A 10277-nucleotide genomic window follows, 5' to 3' on the forward strand; every position below is an offset into this window, starting at 1 on the left:
TGGCCACTTTCTCATTACTTTCATATATTGTTTTAGTAAGTATCCAAAACATACAAGTTTCATTATATAATTTTTCAAGGGATCTTATATCTGTTTTCACTCTTATCTGCTTTTCATACAAGTTTCGCACAAGACAGATACAAACTTTATAAGATTTATATATATCTTTTCCATATGGGACTGAACACAGGAGGGATTATTGCTGAAAATGGGTCTCTGAACACCTCTGTAGATATTCTATTAAAAATCATTGATGATTTGTGATCAGTGTTAATATTAAGCATTTATATGATTATTTTGATAAATTGCTGTGATTCAATCTGAAACCAAATTTGAGTCTATTCTGAAAACAAGACATCTCTAATTCACCTCAGACTTTTGAGCTGTAGTCTACATTGTAATGATAGTGTATGGTTATTGATTAGAGCAGATGATATGAGACTATCAGGAGAGACTGTTAAAAAGCTATGAGCTGTCTTGATGCAGAGAAAGTGGAGTTTGTCATCCTGGAGCTGCTGCCAAGATGAATGATGCTCTGCCTCTGTGCTCAAGTTCAGACATAGGCTTTAAGCAACCATGAGCCACTGATAAGCGTGATAGATTAATAAGCATGTATAAAGTGGACTTGTTAAACAGCTCTGATAGGAGAAAGTCAATGAGCACGCAATAAAGTGGACTTGTTAGGGACAGTTTACCATCAGCCTTGATAAAGTTGAACTTATTTTGTATTGAAAGACAGACTTTAAAGTAGATTCTTATTTGAAACTGGTGATAAAATCCAGGTCAGACACAGTTACATACAAGCATACAGTACACACTACTGCTCAAAGGTCAGAGGTCAGTTAGAAAAGTCCCTGCTTTTAATAGAAAATTGGCTTTAATGTAACATCACATGAAGGTTATCAGTAATGTTTCACAGCTTTAATCAAATCCTTCATCATCCATAATTGTTATGGAAAAATGTCTGCAAGCGTGCAGGAGCCCATTTATAGAGACAATCAGTCCTGTGTTATAATGTTCATTGAAGTTTATCAGGTCAGACGACCAACAGATGATAAGAAATATAATCTTACTAATTATTAGAGTTGAAAAGTACTTTGCTAAGCAAAATTCAATGAGGTTAGGCTTGAGCTTGAGACGTTAACATAAAAGGTTCAGTTGGTGATGCATGAAAGAAAATAATTTTCTTCTAAAAGTCTGGAGAATTCTGATTGTAAGAAATGAAAAATATTCAAAGACTGAAACTGTTAAAAAAAAGTGAAGGTTTTGTGCAGCCGGGTGTTGCAGCCCCTTTAGAGGAAAATGTAAACTTGGTTTCATGAGGTTAAAAACAAACACTGGGATGATCCAGACACATTTATTGTTTCTTTAATCACCACAATAGTTTCAGTTTGTGCAAAAATCTTTAAAAAGCTGTTTTGAGTGATAAGTTAGGCTTTAATGTGTTAAGCTTGCATTAGATAAGACAATGTACCACCCCATATGGAAAAGAAATAGTAAAAACTTATATGTGACTACTCATGAAAGTGGCCACTTTCTCATTACTTTCATATATTGTTTTAGTAAGTATCCAAAACATACAAGTTTCATTATATAATTTTTCAAGGGATCTTATATCTGTTTTCACTCTTATCTGCTTTTCATACAAGTTTCGCACAAGACAGATACAAACTTTATAAGATTTATATATATCTTTTCCATATGGGACTGAACACAGGAGGGATTATTGCTGAAAATGGGTCTCTGAACACCTCTGTAGATATTCTATTAAAAATCATTGATGATTTGTGATCAGTGTTAATGTTAAGCATTTATATGATTATTTTGATAAATTGCTGTGATTCAATCTGAAACCAAATTTGAGTCTATTCTGAAAACAAGACATCTCTAATTCACCTCAGACTTTTGAGCTGTAGTCTACATTGTAATGATAGTGTATGGTTATTGATTAGAGCAGATGATATGAGACTATCAGGAGAGACTGTTAAAAAGTTATGAGCTGTCTTGATGCAGAGAAAGTGGAGTTTGTCATCCTGGAGCTGCTGCCAAGATGAATGATGCTCTGCCTCTGTGCTCAAGTTCAGACATAGGCTTTAAGCAACCATGAGCCACTGATAAGCGTGATAGATTAATAAGCATGTATAAAGTGGACTTGTTAAACAGCTCTGATAGGAGAAAGTCAATGAGCACGCAATAAAGTGGACTTGTTAGGGACAGTTTACCATCAGCCTTGATAAAGTTGAACTTATTTTGTATTGAAAGATCGACTTTAAAGTAGATTCTTATTTGAAACTGGTGATAAAATCCAGGTCAGATACAGTTACATACAAGCATACAGTACACACTACTGCTCAAAGGTCAGAGGTCAGTTAGAAAAGTCCCTGCTTTTAATAGAAAATTGGCTTTAATGTAACATCACATGAAGGTTATCAGTAATGTTTCACAGCTTTAATCAAATCCTTCATCATCCATAATTGTGATGGAAAAATGTCTGCAAGCGTGCAGGAGCCCATTTATAGAGACAATCAGTCCTGTGTTATAATGTTCATTGAAGTTTATCAGGTCAGACGACCAACAGATGATAAGAAATATAATCTTACTAATTATTAGAGTTGAAAAGTACTTTGCTAAGCAAAATTCAATGAGGTTAGGCTTGAGCTTGAGACGTTAACATAAAAGGTTCAGTTGGTGATGCATGAAAGAAAATAATTTTCTTCTAAAAATCTATTGGAGAATTCTGATTGTAAGAAATGAAAAATATTCAAAGACTGAAACTGTTGAAAAAAGTGAAGGTTTTGTGCAGCCGGGTGTTGCAGCCCCTTTAGAGGAAAATGTAAACTTGGTTTCATGAGGTTAAAAACAAACACTGGGATGATCCAGACACATTTATTGTTTCTTTAATCACCACAATAGTTTCAGTTTGTGCAAAAATCTTTAAAAAGCTGTTTTGAGTGATAAGTTAGGCTTTAATGTGTTAAGCTTGCATTAGATAAGACAATGTACCACCCCATATGGAAAAGAAATAGTAAAAACTTATATGTGATTACTCATGAAAGTGGCCACTTTCTCATTACTTTCATATATTGTTTTAGTAAGTATCCAAAACATACAAGTTTCATTATATAATTTTTCAAGGGATCTTATATCTGTTTTCACTCTTATCTGCTTTTCATACAAGTTTCACACAAGACAGATACAAACTTTATAAGATTTATATATATCTTTTCCATATGGGACTGAACACAGGAGGGATTATTGCTGAAAATGGGTCTCTGAACACCTCTGTAGATATTCTATTAAAAATCATTGATGATTTGTGATCAGTGTTAATATTAAGCATTTATATGATTATTTTGATAAATTGCTGTGATTCAATCTGAAACCAAATTTGAGTCTATTCAGAAAACAAGACATTTCTAATTCACCTCAGACTTTTGAGCTGTAGTCTACATTGTAATGATAGTGTATGGTTATTGATTAGAGCAGATGATATGAGACTATCAGGAGAGACTGTTAAAAAGCTATGAGCTGTCTTGATGCAGAGAAAGTGGAGTTTGTCATCCTGGAGCTGCTGCCAAGATGAATGATGCTCTGCCTCTGTGCTCAAGTTCAGACATAGGCTTTAAGCAACCATGAGCCACTGATAAGCGTGATAGATTAATAAGCATGTATAAAGTGGACTTGTTAAACAGCTCTGATAGGAGAAAGTCAATGAGCACGCAATAAAGTGGACTTGTTAGGGACAGTTTACCATCAGCCTTGATAAAGTTGAACTTATTTTGTATTGAAAGACAGACTTTAAAGTAGATTCTTATTTGAAACTGGTGATAAAATCCAGGTCAGACACAGTTACATACAAGCATACAGTACACACTACTGCTCAAAGGTCAGAGGTCAGTTAGAAAAGTCCCTGCTTTTAATAGAAAATTGGCTTTAATGTAACATCACATGAAGGTTATCAGTAATGTTTCACAGCTTTAATCAAATCCTTCATCATCCATAATTGTTATGGAAAAATGTCTGCAAGCGTGCAGGAGCCCATTTATAGAGACAATCAGTCCTGTGTTATAATGTTCATTGAAGTTTATCAGGTCAGACGACCAACAGATGATAAGAAATATAATCTTACTAATTATTAGAGTTGAAAAGTACTTTGCTAAGCAAAATTCAATGAGGTTAGGCTTGAGCTTGAGACGTTAACATAAAAGGTTCAGTTGGTGATGCATGAAAGAAAATAATTTTCTTCTAAAAGTCTGGAGAATTCTGATTGTAAGAAATGAAAAATATTCAAAGACTGAAACTGTTAAAAAAAAGTGAAGGTTTTGTGCAGCCGGGTGTTGCAGCCCCTGTAGAGGAAAATGTAAACTTGGTTTCATGAGGTTAAAAACAAACACTGGGATGATCCAGACACATTTATTGTTTCTTTAATCACCACAATAGTTTCAGTTTGTGCAAAAATCTTTAAAAAGCTGTTTTGAGTGATAAGTTAGGCTTTAATGTGTTAAGCTTGCATTAGATAAGACAATGTACCACCCCATATGGAAAAGAAATAGTAAAAACTTATATGTGATTACTCATGAAAGTGGCCACTTTCATGAGTAAATCATATAAGGCTTACATGATTTACTCATGAAAGTGGCCACTTTCTCATTACTTTCATATATTGTTTTAGTAAGTATCCAAAACATACAAGTTTCATTATATAATTTTTCAAGGGATCTTATATCTGTTTTCACTCTTATCTGCTTTTCATACAAGTTTCACACAAGACAGATACAAACTTTATAAGATTTATATATATCTTTTCCATATGGGACTGAACACAGGAGGGATTATTGCTGAAAATGGGTCTCTGAACACCTCTGTAGATATTCTATTAAAAATCATTGATGATTTGTGATCAGTGTTAATATTAAGCATTTATATGATTATTTTGATAAATTGCTGTGATTCAATCTGAAACCAAATTTGAGTCTATTCTGAAAACAAGACATTTCTAATTCACCTCAGACTTTTGAGCTGTAGTCTACATTGTAATGATAGTGTATGGTTATTGATTAGAGCAGATGATATGAGACTATCAGGAGAGACTGTTAAAAAGCTATGAGCTGTCTTGATGCAGAGAAAGTGGAGTTTGTCATCCTGGAGCTGCTGCCAAGATGAATGATGCTCTGCCTCTGTGCTCAAGTTCAGACATAGGCTTTAAGCAACATTGAGCCACTGATAAGCGTGATAGATTAATAAGCATGTATAAAGTGGACTTGTTAAACAGCTCTGATAGGAGAAAGTCAATGAGCACGCAATAAAGTGGACTTGTTAGGGACAGTTTACCATCAGCCTTGATAAAGTTGAACTTATTTTGTATTGAAAGATCGACTTTAAAGTAGATTCTTATTTGAAACTGGTGATAAAATCCAGGTCAGACACAGTTACATACAAGCATACAGTACACACTACTGCTCAAAGGTCAGAGGTCAGTTAGAAAAGTCCCTGCTTTTAATAGAAAATTGGCTTTAATGTAACATCACATGAAGGTTATCAGTAATGTTTCACAGCTTTAGTCAAATCCTTCATCATCCATAATTGTGATGGAAAAATGTCTGCAAGCGTGCAGGAGCCCATTTATAGAGACAATCAGTCCTGTGTTATAATGTTCATTGAAGTTTATCAGGTCAGACGACCAACAGATGATAAGAAATATAATCTTACTAATTATTAGAGTTGAAAAGTACTTTGCTAAGCAAAATTCAATGAGGTTAGGCTTGAGCTTGAGACGTTAACATAAAAGGTTCAGTTGGTGATGCATGAAAGAAAATAATTTTCTTCTAAAAATCTATTGGAGAATTCTGATTGTAAGAAATGAAAAATATTCAAAGACTGAAACTGTTGAAAAAAGTGAAGGTTTTGTGCAGCCGGGTGTTGCAGCCCCTTTAGAGGAAAATGTAAACTTGGTTTCATGAGGTTAAAAACAAACACTGGGATGATCCAGACACATTTATTGTTTCTTTAATCACCACAATAGTTTCAGTTTGTGCAAAAATCTTTAAAAAGCTGTTTTGAGTGATAAGTTAGGCTTTAATGTGTTAAGCTTGCATTAGATAAGACAATGTACCACCCCATATGGAAAAGAAATAGTAAAAACTTATATGTGATTACTCATGAAAGTGGCCACTTTCATGAGTAAATCATATAAGGCTTACATGATTTACTCATGAAAGTGGCCACTTTCTCATTACTTTCATATATTGTTTTAGTAAGTATCCAAAACATACAAGTTTCATTATATAATTTTTCAAGGGATCTTATATCTGTTTTCACTCTTATCTGCTTTTCATACAAGTTTCACACAAGACAGATACAAACTTTATAAGATTTATATATATCTTTTCCATATGGGACTGAACACAGGAGGGATTATTGCTGAAAATGGGTCTCTGAACACCTCTGTAGATATTCTATTAAAAATCATTGATGATTTGTGATCAGTGTTAATATTAAGCATTTATATGATTATTTTGATAAATTGCTGTGATTCAATCTGAAACCAAATTTGAGTCTATTCTGAAAACAAGACATTTCTAATTCACCTCAGACTTTTGAGCTGTAGTCTACATTGTAATGATAGTGTATGGTTATTGATTAGAGCAGATGATATGAGACTATCAGGAGAGACTGTTAAAAAGCTATGAGCTGTCTTGATGCAGAGAAAGTGGAGTTTGTCATCCTGGAGCTGCTGCCAAGATGAATGATGCTCTGCCTCTGTGCTCAAGTTCAGACATAGGCTTTAAGCAACCATGAGCCACTGATAAGCGTGATAGATTAATAAGCATGTATAAAGTGGACTTGTTAAACAGCTCTGATAGGAGAAAGTCAATGAGCACGCAATAAAGTGGACTTGTTAGGGACAGTTTACCATCAGCCTTGATAAAGTTGAACTTATTTTGTATTGAAAGACAGACTTTAAAGTAGATTCTTATTTGAAACTGGTGATAAAATCCAGGTCAGATACAGTTACATACAAGCATACAGTACACACTACTGCTCAAAGGTCAGAGGTCAGTTAGAAAAGTCCCTGCTTTTAATAGAAAATTGGCTTTAATGTAACATCACATGAAGGTTATCAGTAATGTTTCACAGCTTTAATCAAATCCTTCATCATCCATAATTGTGATGGAAAAATGTCTGCAAGCGTGCAGGAGCCCATTTATAGAGACAATCAGTCCTGTGTTATAATGTTCATTGAAGTTTATCAGGTCAGACGACCAACAGATGATAAGAAATATAATCTTACTAATTATTAGAGTTGAAAAGTACTTTGCTAAGCAAAATTCAATGAGGTTAGGCTTGAGCTTGAGACGTTAACATAAAAGGTTCAGTTGGTGATGCATGAAAGAAAATAATTTTCTTCTAAAAGTCTATTGGAGAATTCTGATTGTAAGAAATGAAAAATATTCAAAGACTGAAACTGTTTCACACAGCAGAAATTTTTATTCATCGTTTATATTGGGTTTTTTTCTGATTTTAGTGTTTATTTGTGAGTGTAGTTTTTATTTGCATGATTTTATTCTGTTTGTATCACATTGTTTCAGTGTGTTATTTTACATTGTTTTAATCCACTGTGGATTGGCTGTCAATGGGACAAATTAGCTGATAGTGATCCCATGTTGAGGCATGGGTGTGTCCAGAGGTGTCCTTTCAGCTGTTTAAAGGTCGTATTAAAAGGAAGCAAGCTGAGCACTGGAAGGAGACAGGCCCTAGATTGGAAGAGGAACGCATGAAGGCCAGGTGGAAAAGAGGGAGCCGCTGCGTGATCATGGGGGGTGCGACGCCTCGTCTGGAGACCGGTCAGCGTGATGTGGTGACCCAGTCCCGACAGCAGGAACGGCGACAGTAGGAGACAATGTGTGTGAGTGACATCAGGGCAGATGTATACCACTGCCTGCATTTGTGAGTAGTGTCTCACTGTTTTTCACTGGGTGCAGCCGTGTTGGGAGAGGGTCGCCATGGCTATAAGCCAGGGCAGCTTCCGGGATGATGGTTCTGGCTCCTATTTGTTTTTACTTACAGGTGATGACGTGAGGGGAGCCGCGGTGGTATCGAGCGACGGACTCCAATGCAGAATTCGAACTGGGCTGGGATGTGATGGACCCAGTGGACGGACGAGACTGGGACAGGAGGCTCCTCGTCTGCCTGACACAAGGCTGGCGTGGACCCCGCTCAGCAAGAGGAATTTCTGTCCAGCTCAAGAACACACAAGGAATATTCGTCCTGGGTTGTGGGACTGGGTGGGATTTCTGTGCATGAAGAGAATTGTATTTTGACCAGTTTTAGAATAATCTTATCCAGTCTCAGTGGGAATTTTAGCATATCGAGAAAATTTCATTGTATACTTTATTTCTTAGTATCTGGTTTGTTTTATTCCTGCTGTCCACCTCGTGGAATAAACATGAATGAAACAATACTTTCCTGTCAAAAACAATATTTTAGTCAGGGCTAGCGGAAAGTTTCATATATATCATGAACATCTTTCCTCTTTGTCTTCCTATAGTTTAGTTTCATTTTCTTACCCCAACCGGTGGAGGCAGATGGCCCCTCCCTGATTCTGGTTCTGCCGAAAATGGAGTTTTTCCTTCCCACTGTTGCCAAGTTCTTGCTCATAGGGGGTCATTTGATTGTTGGGGCTTTCTCTGTATTATTGCACAACCTTTATCTTACCATATATTTCAAGTTTATATGTTGTGAATTGGCTTGATTTAAATCAAACTGAACTCATTCAATTAAAACCAAATATAACTTGTAATCCAATCTATTCAAATGTAAAGTCATCTCACTCAATTTGGACTAGCACTGAAAAATACACTGACATCCTCTGTTTCCCAATTAGCAGATCAGAGGTTGATGTTTTATTCATGACTCAATACTTGAATGGTTTTATCCTGTTTATAAATAAACATTTAAAAAGGACGTTGCTTCATTGTCTGATTCATTCTTTGTCTGTGTCGGTCCTTAATACACATACATACATATACATACATAAACTTGAAATGAATTAATCCACCTGTTCACAGGAGATCACAGGAAGATGACACCAAACATCAGAAGATCTTATTGTGCGCTACAGTAAAAGGGTGGTTTCTTGGGGCTAAAAGCACATAATAAACTACAGCAGAAGCTCACATAAAGCAGGAAATAAGCAGGCAGCACTTGATCTGCTAATGCACGTTTCACACTTTTATTGTTGCCTCATTCACTAACAGTTCAATGGTGCAAGATTACCATACACAGAATTAGGATATCTGCATGACACATCTATGCTGTACAGCGAATGGATTATAATTATTACAAATACAGTAAACATATTTACATTTTAGTTCAAGCTCCATACAACATAGATATTTACAAAGTATGAAAATGAAACCGGTCTGACAAATAATAAACAGCGTTAATGACGTTTTTTTTTTCTTTTCTTTTGGTGAACAAATCTGAAAGGGGGCGGGGTTAACTGATATTAATTGTCAGAGGGGGAAGGGGGAAAATATCATGGCTAGTTTTGTTTGAAAGGCATCAACAGAAAAACACACACAGAAAAAAGTGATGAGGTGAAGAAAGACACAATAAGTCTGCTGTCGTTTTAGATGTCACCAGCTACTTTGTATAGTCCTATATCTCTGATATTAGAAAAAATTAAAATGAGTTCAAATACACCTTTATTTTGATTGAGTTCAGATGGATGCCTCGCATGACTAATGAGTAGATCTCCTCCAAAAAAATAACAGACTTCTAATTCACTCAACCCGCTTTCTAATAAAGAGGAAGCACTAATGTAACTCACCTCCTCAGTCGAGGTGCAGGGGTTACATGTTAGGTCTCCTTTTCCTTCCCCCCCTCTCTTACATTCAAACCCTCTCTTAGTTCACACTAGAACAGGCCGCCACACCATCATTTGGTTTAATATGAGTGGAACAACTAAACCGCACAGACTTTAAATGATCAGTTAGTTGAACCTTTTATTAATATGTGCAAAGAGCTGCAAACTAATATTTAAACATTGCAAACAATAAATACACAATCCAAAATAAAAACACCTCTGCAAATGAAGTGGAAACGTTTGCTCTGGCAGCGCTTCGCATCAACATGTATATGAGGTACATTGCACTTTTGAGACTTGATCTGTGCATAGGTGCATCTTTGATGTGCAGCTCAGAGATCCACAATCCAGCACGTTTCTGTTTCTCTGACCGTCAGGTTGGCTGACCCGAGGTCACGTCAGAGCTTTA

Source organism: Perissodus microlepis, unplaced genomic scaffold (assembly GCF_051167445.1).
Source record: "Perissodus microlepis isolate ML-2025 ecotype Zambia unplaced genomic scaffold, ASM5116744v1 scaffold_24, whole genome shotgun sequence".
Classification (NCBI taxonomy): Eukaryota; Metazoa; Chordata; class Actinopteri; order Cichliformes; family Cichlidae; genus Perissodus; species Perissodus microlepis.